The 18,579-nt window shown below is 41.5% G+C and overlaps 1 protein-coding gene, 1 non-coding gene and 1 pseudogene across 3 annotated transcripts in view; 1 reads left to right on the top strand and 2 right to left on the bottom strand.

Annotated features, from left to right (window-relative positions):
* Nucleotides 1–7,794, top strand: part of LOC116091292 — a 132,238-nt pseudogene extending 124,444 nt beyond the window's left edge.
* LOC116078928 overlaps nucleotides 1–10,217 on the bottom strand; it is a 162,022-nt gene extending 151,805 nt beyond the window's left edge. For both annotated transcript variants that reach the window (XM_031354459.1, XM_031354374.1), the window contains exon 1: nucleotides 10,095–10,217. The gene's annotated coding sequence lies outside the window, so the exon portion shown is untranslated. The remainder of the gene's footprint in view (nucleotides 1–10,094) is intronic.
* Nucleotides 10,218–15,008: 4,791 nt separating this feature from the next.
* On the bottom strand, nucleotides 15,009–15,140 carry LOC116096211. The gene has a single exon (XR_004120897.1). It is a non-coding gene; the product is annotated as a small nucleolar RNA SNORA17 (small nucleolar RNA).
* Nucleotides 15,141–18,579: the final 3,439 nt, after the last annotated feature.

Below are 18,579 nucleotides of genomic sequence, written 5' to 3'. Positions count from 1 at the left end.
ATGTAACCTGTTCTCTGTGGGCTGAGAATGAAATCACTCACTCAAGTCAAATAGCTTTGACCATAGCAAGAAGTCTGTATCTGTGGAGAGCGGTAGAGCTGGAGAGGCATTCGCCATGACAAGATGGCACCTACTTCTGCTGTCGACTCCTAGTAAACAACTGTTTGCGCATGTGTGTAGAGTGAAAAAGACGCCAAGTCACGGCCCATCCCGGGGAGTCACGTGGGGTGATGAGCAAACGGCCAATCATGGGCGGAAACGCTGCACTGTGGGCGGACACGCAGTGCTGTGGTGTATATAAGCAGTGCCGATTATTGGCTAGGTCCTTTTTTCCTCTGGATGAGGCAATAAACGCTTGCTGCAGAAGGATCCTGGTGTCCACGTGTCTTCTTGCTGGCGAGACGACTGCGCGGGCAACATGCATCCAAAAATCGAGCCTACAATTCATTTCTTGGTGCAGCAGAACTATCAACTCTCAGCTTAGCTACAATGGAGGTAAAATCCTTTGGTGATGTGAGGGTCATTGAAATACAGCCTTATTACAATGAAATCCAATGTCTAAAAATTGTTCTTATTTTGAGCTTGTACCACAGTAAGAGCCAAGATTTTAAACTCTACTAAATACAAAACAAACAAAATTACTTTATATATTTATGTTCATTTAAGAAAATATTAGTAGTGATGTATTATTTTGAAGTGTACAGTTAATATGTTTGGAGTTATTTAAAACTTATATTGAGAAAAATGTATTTTCCCTATTGCTGTAGATAAGCATCTACATAAGTCTGTTAAATTGATTGTTGTTTTATATCAAACAACGTTTATAATGCTTATTTTTATTGTTATAATATTTTGTAAATTTTAAGGAATATAACAAGAAAGATATTGTGGGTACTGAAGGGGGGTCTCTGGGAGGAGTGGGAGTACAAAAGGGAAACAAGAATGTGATTTAATTCTATTTACTTAAAATATGTTTTTAAATGTTAACAAATTCAGATAAATTGAAATCATGTAACTTTTCTCATCATAATACAATAAAAGTTTTTAAAAAAATGTTAGCAATTATACATGTAATATAGAAATTATCCTGAGAGGTAAGTCCCAATATGATGTGTTCATACTTCTTAGGCAAAGAACAATAAATCTGTGAAGTAACATGACAGTTTGATACACAGATGAAGGTAGTGAAGGTAGTAAGTTCTGAGGATGCCACTCAAGAAATATGGTGAGGTAATAGACATTAGTGGAAGATAAAAACATATCTCAGGGAGTTTCTTTTTTCAAAGTCACTGTAGCTTTAATGACCAGTGTCTGGTGAAGAAGACCATCTCTCTCAAAAGAATCATTATGTCTTGATTTATATAGGAAAACACAAGCTAAATGGCCTTTTGAAGCTATTCTTCCTGAGGTTATTTCGTCTTGAAATAACCCATATGCTAATTTGGCATTTCTTAAGTGCATCCATCAGAAAAGTACAAAGTTCCTACCTTACAATAGTTAAGAAGGGGAGAATCAGGAAAAAGTGGTACACAATTTTAAAGAGGAGTCAGGTCATCTTGGAACCAGCAAGATTAAAAGTTTGGAATGAGAAAGAAGAAAGAAAGAGGAAGAGATGGAGGGAGAAAGGAGGAGAGAGGGAAGGAGGAAAGGAAGGAGGGAGGAAGGAAGGGAAGGAAGAAGAATAGAGAGGTCTACAAGTGGGGCAGATTGATTCTAAAATATATTAAAATTGTAAAACCCAAAAGAGTTGGTACCTAACAAAGTCAAAGATGTAGGAAAGGACTCCTAAGTCTAAGTATGGCCCTGGAGTGTCCATATTGACCCTAGACTATGCTGGGATACAGATATATCTACATACAGCTAATAAATAATTGCAGCCAAGCATCAGTCTCTCCTGGGGACTTAGGTTAAGAAATTTTGATATGAACTCGGAGTTCTGGTCAATGAGGAAACTATTGTCCTTCAAAGGTCATGTGTTCATCCTCAATTCACAAAGGAGAAACAGATCTGACACCTATTAATAAAGTGAAAATAGCTGCTTTAAAAGAAATCTTAATGGCTTAGTACTAAATCACTTGCCAGCTTCTTTCTCATTTATATCACAATCTAGCATGCACTTTGGAGTGGAGTGGGGAGGAATACAGTGGTGTGTGACTATAATCCCAGTACCCAGGGACAGGAGCTAGGGGGACTTCAAGGCCAGCCTGGGCACTATCCTGTCTTAAAAATAAATGAACATTGTCAAAAAACTGAACATTTTAGACAAAAGGAAGTGTGAGAAAAAGCACTTTACAGGCTATAATAACTGCTCCTCACAGCACAGTGTGAATTTCACAGTATGTCAGACCTGACCTGAAGGGATGGAGCATTCTTCAATCCATTTTTTTAAATCTAACCACGAAATAACGAAAACAACCCCCAGTAAACCAAATGAAAAAAATGCCTGGTTTTGTCAACAAGATTTCTTCTTTTGAGAATACAGATGGAAACACATACACACACACACAAACACACACAGATCCCTTACTTGCAACTTTCTAAAGTCAAAGAAATCTACAAAGCCTGCATCACAGGAAACTTGTTTTTAATTAAATCCCACTTTCAAAAGGGTAAAATATACCATTTCCAGTAAATATGAAAATATCAAAGACATATATGTATTGCAAGTAGATTTCACATAATTATTACTTTTTTCCCATGTCATTAATTTTTAATGAAGTCTTCTGAGAGAAGGAGAAATGTAATCAATAGAATTTTGTAACAAGATACTAATAAGGAGCTGAAGAGATGACTCAACCATTAAGAATATTTGCTGCTCCGGTAGAGGACCTGAGTTCAGCTCCCAGAACCCACATGGCTTTTTAGATGCAGTTCCAAGTATTCTGGCTCCCTCTTCTGGCCATCATGGGGAATGCATGCACATACAAGCAAAACACACATTTATTATAAAATAAATACATCTCTTTGAAAAAGGGTTAGTAATAAATAACATCCTCTTTCTTCGGGACTCCAGGATTCTAATTTGAAAATTAGTTTTAAGAGTTGCATTTTCATAAGCACAAGCATATACAGTTATTACATAATTAGCTAGGAAACTGCATTCTGTAGTCATTTCAATGAAAAGAGGCTTTGCCATATAAGTTTTAAATGAATAAATGATGAAATTACACCAAACTTGATTATACATAATCATGAATTGTCTGTTTAACTACTGGATGATCATTACTCTTGAAGACTTCATGTCCTATAATAAGTTCTGAACCCCAAAATGCTAAAGAAAAGCTAGGCTTTTAGGCACCATCTAAAAAGACATATTGAAGGTTATTTTTATGTTAAATGGTGCTTTATACAACATCATAGGCTAAGTCCTAGAACAAGAAGCTAGTCTTCTACAAATGAGGGTAAAATCCAGAGTCCCATCAATACAAACCTGACAAATTTAAAGTCATGGTCAATCTTTCTATTTACGTGAATATTTTTGTAACAACTGAGATAGAGTTTGGAGATGGGCTTTACTTGTTTCTGTGTTTGGGGACTTTTGTTTGTTTGTTTTCTGGGTTTTGTTTCACTTGCTTTGAGTCAGGGTTTCTCTCTGTAGCCCTGGCTGTCCTGGCGCTCACTCTGTAGACCAGGCTGGCCTCAAACCCAGAGATCCACCTGTCTATGCCTTACATGTGCTGAGAATAAAGGTGTGTGCATTTCATGTGCTTTATTACATCCTAAAATACAAAAATATCCCTAGCAAGTTTTCTAAAAATTATTTACCTTCATCCATCTGAACCTTTGACTGTTAGCTTTTGTCCAGAATCTCTGTGTCAGTTTTTATTCATTCAGAATCCATATTTGTTTGACCTAAATAGCAATGGAGCTCACATCACTGCTTTCTTGGAGGAAGATTTATTAAGCAAATAAACAATAAGTAATGTATATAGCACTTTCCAATTTAAAAATCATTCTTCACATACTTTATCTTTACAACCACTCTATGAATAGGCATTATTGTCCTTATTATACAGACAAGGAAACTGGAGCTCAAAAAGCTCAGGTGACATTCTCAAGGTTAGACAGATTGAGTTGCAAATGAAGGTAGCTGGTTCTATTTTATTGTTAGGAACAAAAGAAGGATTTAGAATCTATTGGCCAATGGTGTGTAACTCGTGCTATCTTAACTATTTTACATGTATTATCATATTTAATTTATATAATCAGCTTGTACATTTATCATTCTCACTTTGTAGATGAAAATATTTTGCCTCATATAGCTAAAGCAACTTGTGGAAGACCACACAGCTAATAAATAATGTTGGAGTAAATGTAAGCTAAGAAAACAAGCTATATTTTAGATTTTTAGAAAATTAACTCCTGCTATAGAGATGCTGCTCATTTCACAACAGCAAGAAAATAGAATTAGATGTCAATCAACAGATAAATGGATAATGAATATGTGATATATAGATATAGATAGTGAAATTTTATTCATCTGTAAAGAAAAATGAGTTATGAAATTTACAAGAAAATGAATAGAACTAAAAAATATTATGCTGACGCACCCCTGTTTCAGAAAGAAAAGAACCACATATTCTCTCTCATATGGGGATCCTAGATTATAATTTTTTTTAAGATTTATTTATTTATTATATGTAAGTACACTGTAGCCGTCTTCAGACGCACCAGACGAGGGCGTCAGATCTCATTATGGGTGGTTGTGAGCCACCATGTGGTTGTTGGGATTTGAACTCAGGATCTTAGGAAGAGCAGTCGGTGCTCTTCCCCACTGAGCCATCTCGCCAGCCCAGCCATCTCACCAGCCTATATTTTTTCCTTTTATTGAAAACACATTTTTTCACATATGTATCCTGATAACCCTTCTCTCTACTCTTCCCCATTCCTCTCCTCCCACCCACATTCACCCCCTTTCTGACTCTCATTGGAAAACAAATGGGCTTCTAAAGGGTGGGAATAAAATAAGATATGAAATAAAACAAAAATTAACTCATTGGAATCAAACAAAACAAACAACTAGAAGGGAAAGAGCCCAAGAGAAGGCATAAGAAACAGCCCCGCTCATTCACCCACTTGGGAATGGCAGAAAAACACTATACTGGAAGCACTAATGTATTCGCAGGGGACCTGATGTAGACCCATGCAGGCCCGGGTCATGCTGCCTCAGTTTCTGTGAGTTCATATGAGTTTCGATCATGTTGATTTAGAGGGCCATGTTCTCCTGGTGTGTCCTCCATTTTCTCTGACTCTTCTACTCTTTCTGCTTCCACTTTTGTGAAGTGTCCTGAGGGGATGAATTTAATAGAGACATCCCATTTAGGGCTGAGTCTTCCAATCTCTCTCCCTGTCTGCATAATGTTTGGCTATGGGTCTCTCTATTTGTTCCCATCTGCTTCAGAAAGACTAGCTTCTAATTTTTATAAACATAATGTAGGGGTGAATATGTAGAGAGGTCAAGAAAGTAGAAAGGGATATATGAGAGGAGAGAAAGGGTATTAAAGGGATGAAAAGGAAGGTTATATGACTTTAAAGTAAAAAGAGGAATAGTGTGAGTGGAAGGATGCAAGAGTTGGAGGGGGAGGGGGAGAATCCACTGAAACCAAGTATGGATTAAAATGCCCTAAGGAAAGCTGTCCCTTTGCATGTTGATTAAATAATAAAGGGGGGGTTTGAGAGCATTGTAGTTGGAATGTTATTGATAGGCATAACAACCATGAGCATCAAATAAATTTTAATCACTTTTTTAGATTTCTCTATTGTAGATTTGGGGATTTTAAGAAGATGGGAAATATATCTAAACGTGTTATTGTTGTTGTTTGTTGCTGCTGCTGCTGCTTTTTTGAGACAGAGCCTCTCTATACATCCAGGCTTTCCTAAAACTCACTGTGTAGACCAGAGGAGATTTGGCTGTCTCTCTCTCAAATCCTGGGACTAAAGGTGTGCCTGCCACTGCCAGCCTCCAAACGGATATCTTGAGAACAGAGTTGTTGCAGTTGATTTGGTTTGCTTTTCCTTATAACTTTTATATTGAATTTCAAACTGCATAGGCAAGAAGGTGCGAGCTTCTATATGCAATCAAGAGGTAGCAAAAGTTATGAATGCTAGGGCTGATTCTCTTCTCCAATATTTATACACATGGGGCTGGGAGAGAAAAACAAAGAGACAGCTAGAGATACAGAGACTGAGGGAGAGAGAAAGCTATAGATCTGAACTTTAAAATTCTCAACTACAGACCAGTGAGAGGGCTCACTAACTAAAAGGAAGTGTGAGGACCTGAGCTGGCATCCCTAAAACCTATATTTAAAAGTATTTAGCAGGAGAGGGTGGGGTGGTAAGCAGAGGGAGGGGGGAAGAGGGAGGGAACAGGGGTTTGTTCTTGTTTTTTGTTTTTTGTTTTGTTTTATTTTGTTTTGAAGGAGAAACTGGGAAAGGAGATATCATATGACATGTAAATAAAGAAAATATCTAATAAAAAAAAAGTATCTGGCCTGCTCCACTGTCTGCCACTGCCACCTGGGCTTACTGAGTGGATCACCCAGCCAGGAAGACAGACTGCAGACTCCAGGGACCTGTACCTATAGTCCAAGACAAGATATCCAGCAAGGGCTCTGTGGTTCTAGCCTACAGTGGTGGCCTGGACACCTCCTGCATCCTCGTGTGGCTGAAGGAACAAGGCTATGATGTCATTGCCTACCTGGCCAACATTGGCCAGAAAGAAGACTTTGAGGAAGCCAGGAAGAAGGCGCTGAAGCTTGGGGCCAAAAAAGTGTTCACTGAGGATGTGAGCAAGGAATTTGTGGAAGAGTTCATCTGGCCTGCTGTCCAGCCCCGTGCACTCTACGAGGACAGCTATCTCCTGGGCACCTCTCTCACCAGGCCGTGCATAGCTCGCAGACAGGTGGAAATTGCCCAGCATGAAGGGGCCAAGTATGTGTCTCATGGTGCTGCAGGAAAGGGGAATGACCAGGTCCACTTTGAGCTCACTTGCTACTCATTGGCACCCCAGATTACGGTCATCACCCCCTGGAGGATGCCTGAGTTTTACAACAGGTTCGAGGGCCGAAATGATCTGATGGAGTATGCAAAGCAACATGGAATCCCCATCCCTGTCACACCCAAGAGCCCCTGGAGTATGGGTGAGAATCTTATGCACATCAGCTACGGGGCTGGAATCCTGGAAAACCCCAAGAACCAAGCACCTCCAGGTCTCTACATGAAAATTCAGGACCCTGCCAAAGCTCGCAACAGCCCAGATGTCCTTGCGACAGAATTCAAAAAAAGAGGTCCCTGTGAAGGTAACACTGCCCACAACACGTCCTTGGAACTCTTCATGTACCTGAACGAAGTTGCAGGCAAGCACGGAGTCACATTGACACTGTGGAGAATCGCTTCATTGGAATGAAGTCCCGGGGTATCTACGAGACCCCAGCAGGGACCATCCTTTACCACACTCATTTAGACATAGAGGCCTTCACCATGGATAGGGAAGTACGAAAAATCAAGCAGGGGCTGGTCCTCAAATTCGTAGAGCTCATGTACACGGGTTTCTGGCACAGCTCTGAATATGAATTTGTTCACCAGTGCACCAAGAAGTTCCCAGGAGCATGTGGAAGGGAAGGTGCAGGTGTCTATCTTCAAGAGCCAGGTGTACATCCTCGGCCAGGAGTCTCCACTCTCACTATACAATGAAGAACTGGTGAGCATGAATGCGCAGGGCGACGCTTCATCAATATCGACTCGCTCAGGCTGAAGGAGTACCATCGCCTTCAGAGCAAGGTCACTGCCAGGTAGATCCTGACAAAGAGGAGCGAGCTTCCCCACTCTGTAGCTGTCCCAGGCTGCAGCATTAATTGTTGTGATAAATTTGTAATTGTAGCTTGTTCTACACTACCTGACTGAGACTGCTGTGCGCACCCCCCCAATGACTTTGTTCCCTGGTCCCCTATAGCCTACAAAAGTGGTCATCAAAGGGAAGGGGAGGGTGGCGGGCAGCTGCAGAAAGCATAAAATGACAATTAAAAGAAGTTACACTAGTCTAAAAAAAAAAAAAAGTATCTGTAGAGGCTTCCACCAGCAGCTAATGGTGGTGCAGAGACCCACAGCCAAACATTAGGTGCAGAGAGAGCCCAAATTGGAGTATTCCATCAGCTCCTTCTCCTTGGAGCTCAGGGAAACCACTGAGAAAGCAGGAGGAAGAATTGTAGGAGTAAGAGGGGATGGAGCCTCACATCAGGAGAACTCAGCCCATGAACATCAACTAAGCAGGGATCATAGGGGCTCACAGAGACTGAAATGGCATTCCCAGAGCCTGCAGGGGTCCACACCAAATCCTCTGCATATTTGTTGGGGTTGTTAGCTTGGTGCTCTTGTGGGACTCCTAACAATGGGCACTCTGACACTTGCTGCTCTTGGGATCTGTGATGGTTTGTACATGCTAGGCCCAGGGAGTGGCACTATTAGAAGATGTGGCCCTGTTAGGAATGGGTGTGGTCTTGTAGGAGTAGGTGTGTCACTGTGGGTGTGGGCTTTAAGACCCTTGTCTTAGCTGCCTGGAAACTAGTCTTCTGCTAGCAGCCTTCGGATGAAGAGGTAGAACTCTCAGCTCCTCCTGCACCATGCCTGCCTGGATGCTGCCATGCTCCCTCCTTGATGATAATGGACTGAACCTCTGAACCTGTAAGCCAGCCCCAACTAAATGTTGTCCTTTATAAGACTTGCCTTGGTCATGGTGTCTGTTCACAGCAGTAAGACCCTAACTAAGACAGCATCCTTATCCTCCTACTGGGTTGCCTCCTCACCTGGCCTTGATGTGAGGGTATGTGTTATGCAGCCTTCCGTTGATAACCCTGGAAAGCCTGTTCTTTTCTCAAGGGAAAGGAGGAGGAGTGGATGTGGGGGGGTGGGAGGGTCGGGGATGGGCTTGGAGGAGTGGAGGGAGTACAGAGTTGAAGGCTTCTGACGGCTGGGGACTACTTTTAGGAACTGGCCCCTGGGAGTTTGACCATGCTCCAATGAGTATATGGGCAAGATAAATTAGACTTGGTGTATTTTTTTTTTCTTCTTTTTGTAGGTGAGGGTACAAAAACGGAAGATGGACCATGGAGGACTGGGAAGTCAATGTGATCAGAGTACCTTGTGTGAAATTCCCAAATAATCAATAAAAATATTATCTTGATAAAAATAATAATAAAATAATAACTAGGACCCACCTATTTGATACGTCAGCATTTTTTTTAAGTGTCTGTAGTCCTAGGTCTCATAGTTGGAGACAGTGGGTGGAGACAAGAACTAACACATGCTGGGGAAAAACAACTAAGAGACTCTGTCTCAAACAAGATGGAGGCTGACCTCTGGACTCCACATGGGCACAATGAAACACATGTTCCCACATTCACACACCAAAACATGTATCTTGCCTAAGCAAACAGAATTCACATCTATGCTGATAGGATGATACACACAGCCCATACAATGAGGCAATGATGTTACCTCCTATTAAGCATTCACCCCATTCAGAGCACTTATACGGGAAGTGGGACCCAGCTTGATTCCCTCAGGCAACTGGTAGTGACACTTTGGCTAGAACCTGAGGCTATGATTTCCTTGAGTCTGGTTTTCAAATAAAAGCCTAAGGAAACATGAAGGAGAGCAATGAGATGAAGAAGTGATCAAGCAAGTCACTTGAGCGTCACTAAATGCCAGGGCACACATAGAAGGCAGTAAGAAATGCTTCTCTCTTCCTCCATCCCCTTCACCACAGGTAGAAAACAGACTAGGCCTCAGCCTGGTATCTGTCCCAGCCTGGAACTGCTTGCCATTCACCCTTACATTACATGGCGGGGGGAGGGGGAGTGCTTTCCTATTGTAAGCTCCCAGACCTGAGCTAGACTTCAGATAGGAAATCCTTCAAGGTGCCAAAGTTACCTACTGTACACATGGAAGGATGTAAGAAACCAGATACGGGAGTCACAAAGATGTGGACAACACAGAGTTTTCCATTCATTTAGGGTCTGCCTCAGTTGCAAAGAATTGCAACTGAACTCATGCCCCACCTAGGGTGGTCAGAACCCAATGACTGAACAAAGACTTACCCAAGGTCGTTCTGAGAAACGGTCCTTGCTCCACAGCCTGTTTGCTAAGCCGGCCAAGCTCCTTTCTCTGCTTGATCCTGCTTCCTTTCCTTTTGGTTCTCTGGTGTTGAGTTCCTAGATATCAACTGCTGTCTCAGCACCTGCTTTCTGACACACCCACTTGTAGGCACAGATAAGGCCTGTTCACCGACAGAACCAAGTATGCTGGGAACAGAAAAAAAGTACGTGATTTCAGCTTGGATGGTCCCCAAGTGGCAGAAGTGTGATTTACTCTGGCCATTATCTGACACCGAGAACAACATAGCATTGTTCAGTATCCCGAGAGTGAGGGAAAAGCTGATAGCAAAGGGCAAGGCAGCGAGGGAGATCGTGTCCTTGGGAAGAAGTAGCCATCAATGTAAGGATGATTTAAATGAATTACAATGCACCACTATACTACAATAAGCCATAGCTTTTCAAAAGGAAGAGATAAAAGTGTATCTCCCACATGAGTGAGTGTCCAAAATATGTTGTATAAAGAAAATTTGGGGCTGGATTTTATTTGATATGACCCCATTTTGTAAAGTTCACACACTATGATGATGTTTTAAATAAATTTGAATTCAAGTAATATGAAATATTATGATATTTTCAACCTGACTTATGTATTGTTGAATACTGCAAGTCTCCCTAAATTCAAATACTACCGTGTAGCTTGAAAGCTGGACAGCCAAGTGAATCATAAGCTATGTTTCTGCTCTTGCCACATGGTGGCGCCACTTTAGCTGATAGACAGGAATGCTGGCCTGCTTTTGTCAAGACTGGTCTGGAATTGGGCAAATTTCTACTTATGTGGACCCCCTCGGGGATACACTTCTCACATGAAACGCAGTTGTCATGAATACTGACAAGCAGACTCTCTGAGGAAAAAAAGGAGCAAGTTAACTGTGATTATGTCTGGAGAATTCAGAGAAAGATGCCTATGAACTGTTTTATACTTATGATTTATAATTTTAATTTTCTGCTTTTATATTCAGTAGGAAAAATGTATAAAACACAATTACTTCTGATTACACACACACACACACACACACACACACCTAAATGCCTTCTTTGAATTTTTGGTAAAACCCCAAGATGCTTCAAATGCTGGAGAGATGACAGAGATAACAGAGAGCACACACTAGGTGGGGTCAGGGCATGTCATCTTTTGGTCATGCATCTTGGAGTACTCCAAACACAAAGAAGCCGAAGCCAGAAGAGTGTGAATGTCACAGCACTCGACCCTAACTAAGTCTCTGCTTCATCCAAGGTGTTTGTTTTCTACGGGCTTCCTGTGCTGCTCTCAAGCTTAGCAGGCAATTTGGGGAGAAACAGGACTGTTAGAATTGATGAGAAGCCCCAATGGAACTCGGAAGCTCCATGCCACGTTGGCCTCATACGGATGAGGCTGCTCAAAGGGCTAATGGCAGCTGCTATTGGTTGTTTTATGACAACATATTAACATAAAAGTATACTGGAAAACTAATTAGGTAGTCTGATGAGGATTTAGAGGGGTAGAGGTGTGGCTCAGTGGTAAAGCAACAAGCAAGAGTCTAGGATGGAGCTCCATCTTCAGCACTAAACAAAGAAGGAGGAGGAGGAAGAGGAGGGGGGGAGAGGTTAAAAAAAGAAATTACACACAAGAAATCACATTCCATAGCTGGACAGTAGTGGTGCATACCTTTAATCCCAGAACATGTAAGGCAGAGGCAGGCAGATCTCTGTGTGTTTGAAGCCAGCCTGGTCTACAGAGCAAGTTCAAAGACAGCCAGGGTTACACAGAGAAACCCTGTCTTAGAAAAAAAGAAAAGAAAAAATAAGAAGAAAAGAAGAGAAAAAGACATCACATTTCACTCCATAGTTTATTTCCTATTTCCTAGATTTAAAGAAAATGGGCAACATCTTCTGCTTGTATCTAACTGCTAATCAACTTCCATAACAACTCCTAGAATATATTCATCTCATAAGGACTGATTGAATGCGCAATGACAGACTTCAAATACATATTTAGTAGCTTCCAGTTTGCCGCTGTTCTAGTTCTACATATATTTAAACTATCAAGATAAAATGCTTTTGGATGTCTTAAAGACATAATTTTGGTGAAGAGAGGGTGGTGTATCTTCTTTGTTCAATAGCATTGCAAATTATGTTCATATTTAGATTTTTAAATGTCAGCGTAAATTATCAATTCAGTGGAGAGGCTATACATATACAGGCATGTGTGTACATGTGGACTGAGGAGCATGTGTGTGGCATGCCTATGGAAAAATGGGATAACTGTGTCAGTCCTCAAGAGCCCTCCATCTTTTGTTTGCGATGGGGTCTCTCACTGACCTGAAACTTATCAAGTAGGTCAGGCTACCTGGCCCACAAGTTTCCATGGCTCCCCACCTGTCTCTGTCTCGAGTCTTATCCCTGGGATTCCAGGTATGCATCACTATACCCAGCTCTTTATAAGAGATTCTGATCCCCACACTTGCAAGGCTGATAGGCACTTTACTGCCAAAGGCATCTCACCAACTCTGATTTAGTTTGGTTTGGTTTTGTTTTCCTTTGCTTTGTTTTTTTGTTCGTTTGTTTTGTTTTGTTTTGTTTTGTTTTGTTTTTGTTTAAGACAGTCTCACCCTGAAGCTCAAAGTCAGCCTGGAACTCCACATGTAGTCCAAGCTGGCCTCAAACACTTGATTCTCTTGCCACCACGTCCCAGGTCCAGGGAGTAAAGACAGCCACCACTGTACCTGCTTTCAGTTACACTTTGTTTTCCATTGCTACATCATCTGTTTCCTCTGAGTCCATTGTGAACTCACATGGATTTTCTGCATTTTCCCATGTATGAACTGCATCTATTTGATTTTGGTGTAGAAACACTGTAAAAGATTAAAGAATGTGGTTCCTGGTTGTTCCAGATAAACGGTCAGAAGGTCAGAAAATATTATCTAACAGAGCCCCTCCTGTACAATGACTGACTATGTAATATAACTACATTTCTTTTTGACCTTGGAAATGTGCCATCCCTCACATATTCTTGAACTTGAACTTTTTCTGTTTTCAGGACTGACACTTGTTGAGCCATAGCCTGAGTTTTTGATTTTGTCAATTTTCTCCTCTTAGTGAAAAATTATAACTTCTTCATTTTCAACTATAATAAGCAAAAAAATCTCCAACAATACATTTCAAAAATAATAAATAAATAAAATGTAACAATGAACCCTTATTTTAAAAATTGCTTTATCATACTAGGTTGTCAGGGTTCTTTTGTCTTCTTCCAATTTTAGTCTGTTTAGCACAATTTTTAATAACTGGGAGCAATGATAATATAATTACTTGGATATTAAAACAAAAATGCTCAAAATATAGGAAAACTAAGTGTAGTAAGAGTCATAATGTTAGCTTCTGGAGTTCTTTATATATTTTGGGTATTAGTCCTCCATCTGATGTGGGGTTAGTAAAGATTTTTTTCCCAATCTGTATGTAGGTTGCCAATTTATTCTATTGACTATGTCCTTTGCCTTGCAGAAGCTTTTCAGTTTCATGAGGTCCCATTTATCAATTCTTGATCTTACAGTGTGAGCCACTGGAGTTCTATCTAGTAAGTACCCCCATGCACACCCCATGCCAATAAGTTTGAGGCTCTTTCCCACTTTCTCTTCTATTAGATTCAGTGTATCTGGTTTTATGTTGAGGTTCTTGATCCACTCGAACTTCAGCTTTGTGCAAAGTGACAAATATGGATCTATTTTCAAGGGTTAGGGGGAAAGGGGAAGATGATCAGGTATGAGGGAGACAGAGAGAAGTCCTGAAGGCCATCAAAATGAATGGAAATATGTAACCTTAGGGAGTGAGAGTCATGGGGAACCCTCTAGAATGTACCTGATATCTGGAAGGTGAGAGACTCCCAGGACTCAAAGGGAGCAATCTTAAATGAAATGCCAGCTTTCCTGCACTCACAAACCCTCAGACCAACTTACCTGCAACCCCATAACCAGGGCCAGCTCTACTGTGCTTCCTAGACAAGATGCAGGGCCTGTTCTCCCAAGTGCTACAGCAGGTGAGGGGTAGGGCGAGTTCTCCTGCTCTTATGACCCCTTTTGGAGCCAGCTCTCCTACCAATCACTGATGGCAAAGCAAAATGAAGGGGAGGAGATCTCTCCCTTGCCCATGTCACTACAGAGCAGAAAAGAGGCAGCAGGACCAGCTCTCCCACACTCATGGCCTCAAGAGTTCTACACAGCCTTCAGATATGCACATGCCTCCAGGCAGTTGTCCAGAAAAGGGATGTCTGCCTGGCCTTTGGTGGCAATAGAATCCTATTGCTGCAGGGCCATGGATATAGCCCCCAGTGACAGCACAGGCTAGGACACCTCCATGGTCCCATGTGGCATTTTTGACTACTCATATCAAGATATTCCTCACTACTCTCCAGTCTCCAGTTCTGCCTCTCTTCGTTGTTGCTCCCACATTGTTCTGATTCTCTTTCTCTTCCATTTTTCCACCACTTGCTTGTTCCTCTTAGTGGTACCTACAGTCTCTGAGTGTCTGGAGTGGTCTCAGGAGTGCTATGCTCCACTCGTACATTATGGTACCAGACAGGGGTCATCTCAGGCATGGTCTCCCCCCTCCCCAATATCTGCATGATGACAGACTATGGTTATCTCAGGGCAGCTCCCTGTCAGGTGCCTATGGCGCCAGTCTGGTGGTTATCTCAGGTTGCCTCCTTACCCATCCCACCCAGGTGGCCCCTTGCAAGGGTCACCTGTCTTGGGCTCACTGCTGCTTGGAGCTTGTGGTCCCAGACAAGATTCTTCTAGTCTCTAGCTTGCTCCCCATCCTGAGAGCCGGCTGGGCCTGTCGGGTCCTGGACTGGTGGTTGTCTCAGGCTTGCTTTTCTTAGGGCATCTTAGGCTACTAATCATTCAGATGTTCAAAGGTCAGAACACTGAGTGAAGACTTAGCTTCTCTTGACTCTGCCACCTACTGATGCACATGTGGCATGGCACCCATACCTGCAATGCCTCAAGGGACAGGCTACTACCTACTTAGAACTAGGACACTTACATGTATAGTGTCAATGAGCCTCTGTTTTCTCTATCAAACTGGGCCTGCTTTGGCCACCTCACAAGATTTTGTGAACATTTAATTAAATCATATAAGCAGGACTATAGTCAGGAGATAGTGGTGTGCATGCCTTTAGTCCCAGCACTCAGGAAGCAGAAGCAGGTGGATCTCTATGAATTTGAGGCCAGCCTGGTCTACAGAGCAAGTTCCAGGACAGCCAAGGATACACAGAGAAACCCTGTACCAAAAGAAAAAAGAAAATAAAAAACCAAGAAGAATCAACTATATTTCATAAATTAGACATAAATAATAATTATTTTGTTATTAGCAAATGCATATTCCACAATCCAATCAGATTTCTTCATTTCATTGTTCACATTTGTCTCTCTTAAAATATCTTAACTTTACCTTAGATACATGTGGGGGATAAGAGAGGTTAGTTGTCTCATTGAAGATTGATAAATCTGTGTCAAATTTAATAGAGAAAAGGGAGCAGGGAGTGCCTAAGAGCCCCTTTCACCTGAGCCACTCTCTCAAAGATGAACACTTACAATGATAACACTAGCAGCTATTACTTCCTGGCTGCTAACTGTGTCAGGCTCTGTTCTGTCTGCTTTACCTAACCCTTTAACCCTCTTCTTTATAAATAGGTATTATTACTAGCTGCATTTTACAGATAAAGAAACACAGAAACAAACTGGTTAAGTGACTATCTCAGGGTTACACAGCTAAATGGCAGAGATGCAATTTGACATGAGCAGTGTGACTCTAGAGTCCAAAGGTTTAATCTTCACCCTAAACTATATTGAAATCCACTCATCCCTCTATTCTCATCCCATATCCCACCCAATGTATGTCTTTCAGGAGCTGGGAGATGGCTCAGAGGGTAAAGTCATTGCTGAACAAGCATGAGAACCTTAGTTCATAACCCAGAACCTACATAAAAGCCAAGTGCAGCAGCATACATCTATCTATATCCATCTGATCTATACAATACACACACACACACATACACTATTTGTCTCACAATTGAAGTGAATAGATAATGGAGTAGGTACTTTGCATGACATAGAAGGCACTTAAATTTCTGCTGTGAGACTGTATTTGCCCATAACAAGTACTGTGTTCTCACCTTGGAAAATAGAAACGGCTGCTGTGATCACAACCTGTCTAGTTACTGAATCCCCGTAGTCATCCCCTACACACGAACAGATTCTTGTCCTGATCTGAAATCTGCACCCCAGTTAGGATCTAGGCCTCGTACTAGTCAATGACACGGTGTCTACAGACACATACAATACTATGACTTCATCACCATATCCTTTTAGTTAACCTAAAGTTCTACATCTGAATACTTCTTTAGTCCTCTGTCTTAATCCATATCTCCACTTATTCCCTAATCCTGGAAATGAGAAGCCTACCTCTCTCTCAAGTTTAAGGCCCTACAATAATAACCAGCTAAAAAACAAAATAAAGGGCTGGAGAGATGGCTCAGCAGTTAAAAGCACTGACTGCTCTTCTTCCAAAGATCCTGTGTTCAAATCCCAGCAACCACACGGTAGCTCACAACTATCTGTAATGAGATCGGATGTCCTCTTCTGGTGTGTCTGAACCAAAATAAAGACATAACATACTACTCCCTGTTTCTTGGGACCATTTGCTTGAAAAATTGTTTTCTACCCTTTTATTCTGAGATAGTGTCTATCTTTGACACTGAGGTGGGTATCGTGAATGCAACAAAATGTTGGGTCCTGTTTACATACCCAGTCTGATAGCCTATGTCTTCTTATTGGGGCATTGAGTCCATTTATATTAATAGATATGAAGGAAAAGTAATTGTTGCTTCCTTTTATTTTTGTTGTTAAAGTTGGAATTCTGTTCATGTGGCTAACTTCTTTTAGTTTTGTTGGAAGATTATTTTCTTGCTTTTTCTAGGATGTAGTTTCCCTCCTTCTGCTGGAGTTTTCCATTTATTATCCTTTGAAGGGCTCGATTTGTGGAAAGATACTGTGCAAATTTGGTTTTGTCATGGAATATTTTGGTTTGTCCATCTATGGTAATTGAGAGTTTTGCTGGGTATAGTAACCTGGGCTGGCATTTGTGTTCTCTTAGGGTCTGTATGACATCAGCCCAGGATCTTCTAGCTTTCATAGTCTCTGGTGAGAAATCTGCCGTAATTCTGGTAGGCCTGCATTTATGTGTTACTTGCCTTTTTTTCCCTTACTGCTTTTACAATTCTTTCTTTGTTTAGTGCATATGGGGTTTTGATTACTATGTGACGGGAGGAATTTCTTTTCTGGTCCAGTCTATTTGGAGTTCTGTAGGCTTCTTGTATGTTCATGGGCATCTCTTTCTTTAGGTTAGGGAAGTTTTCTTCTATAATTTCGTTGAAGATATTTACTGGCCCATTACCTTGGGGGTCTTCACTCTCTTCTATACCTATTATCCTTAGGTTTGGTCTTCTCATTGTGTCCTGTATTTCCTGGATGTTTTGGGTTACGATGTTTTTGCATTTTGTGTTTTCTTTGACTGTTGTATCAATGTTTTCTATGATATCTTCTGCACCTGAGATTCTCTCTTCTGTCTCTTGTATTCTGTTGGTGATGCTTGTATCTATAGCTCCTGACTTTTTTCCAAGGTTTTCTATCTCCAGAGTTGTCTCTCTTTGTGATTTCTTAATTGTTTCTACTTCCATTTTTAGGTCCTGGATGGTTTTGTTCAATTCCTTCACCTGTTTGATTGTGCTTTCCTGTAGTTCTTTAAGGGATTTTTGTGTTTCCTCTTTAAGGGCTTGTACCTCTTTGCCTGTGTTCTCCTGTATTTCTTTAAGGGAGTTATTTATGTTCTTCTTAAATTCCTCTATCACCATCATGAAATATGCTTTTAGATCCAAAGCTTGCCTTTCTAGTGTGTTGGGATATCCAGGACTTGCTGTGGTGGGAGTACTAGGTTCTAATGATGCCAAGTAGTCTTGGTTTCTGTTGGTAAGATTCTTGTATTTGCCTTTTGCCATCTGTTGATTTCTAGTGTTAGATGTTCTTGCTGTCTCTGGCTTGGTCTGTAAGCCTGTGTCAGCACTTCTGGGAAATCAACTCTACCCTGGTAGCACCCATGTGCAGACGGCTGTGGATCAGCCATCCCTCCTGGGTACAGATGGATGAATGAAGGCTGTAGCTTCTGTGGCCTGTGTCTCCCAGCTGGTCCCACCTGAGACTCGGGGGTCAGAGCATTCCCTGGAGAGAAGCTCTCCGCTTGCTTGCGGGAAAGATGTGAAGAGAGGGTTGTGGATCCTCAGTTCCTCCTAGTTGTAAACAGAGTTAGAAAGGATCCTGTCCCAGCTACCCTGCCACTTCTTTGGCCTGAGCCTCCCTGCTGGTCCCGGCTTAGAAAGTCAGTGGAGAGCCAGATG

Source organism: Mastomys coucha, chromosome X (assembly GCF_008632895.1).
Source record: "Mastomys coucha isolate ucsf_1 chromosome X, UCSF_Mcou_1, whole genome shotgun sequence".
NCBI lineage: Eukaryota > Metazoa > Chordata > Mammalia > Rodentia > Muridae > Mastomys > Mastomys coucha.
Note: the sequence above shows the minus strand (reverse complement) of the source record. Positions and strands in the feature narration are given on the sequence as shown.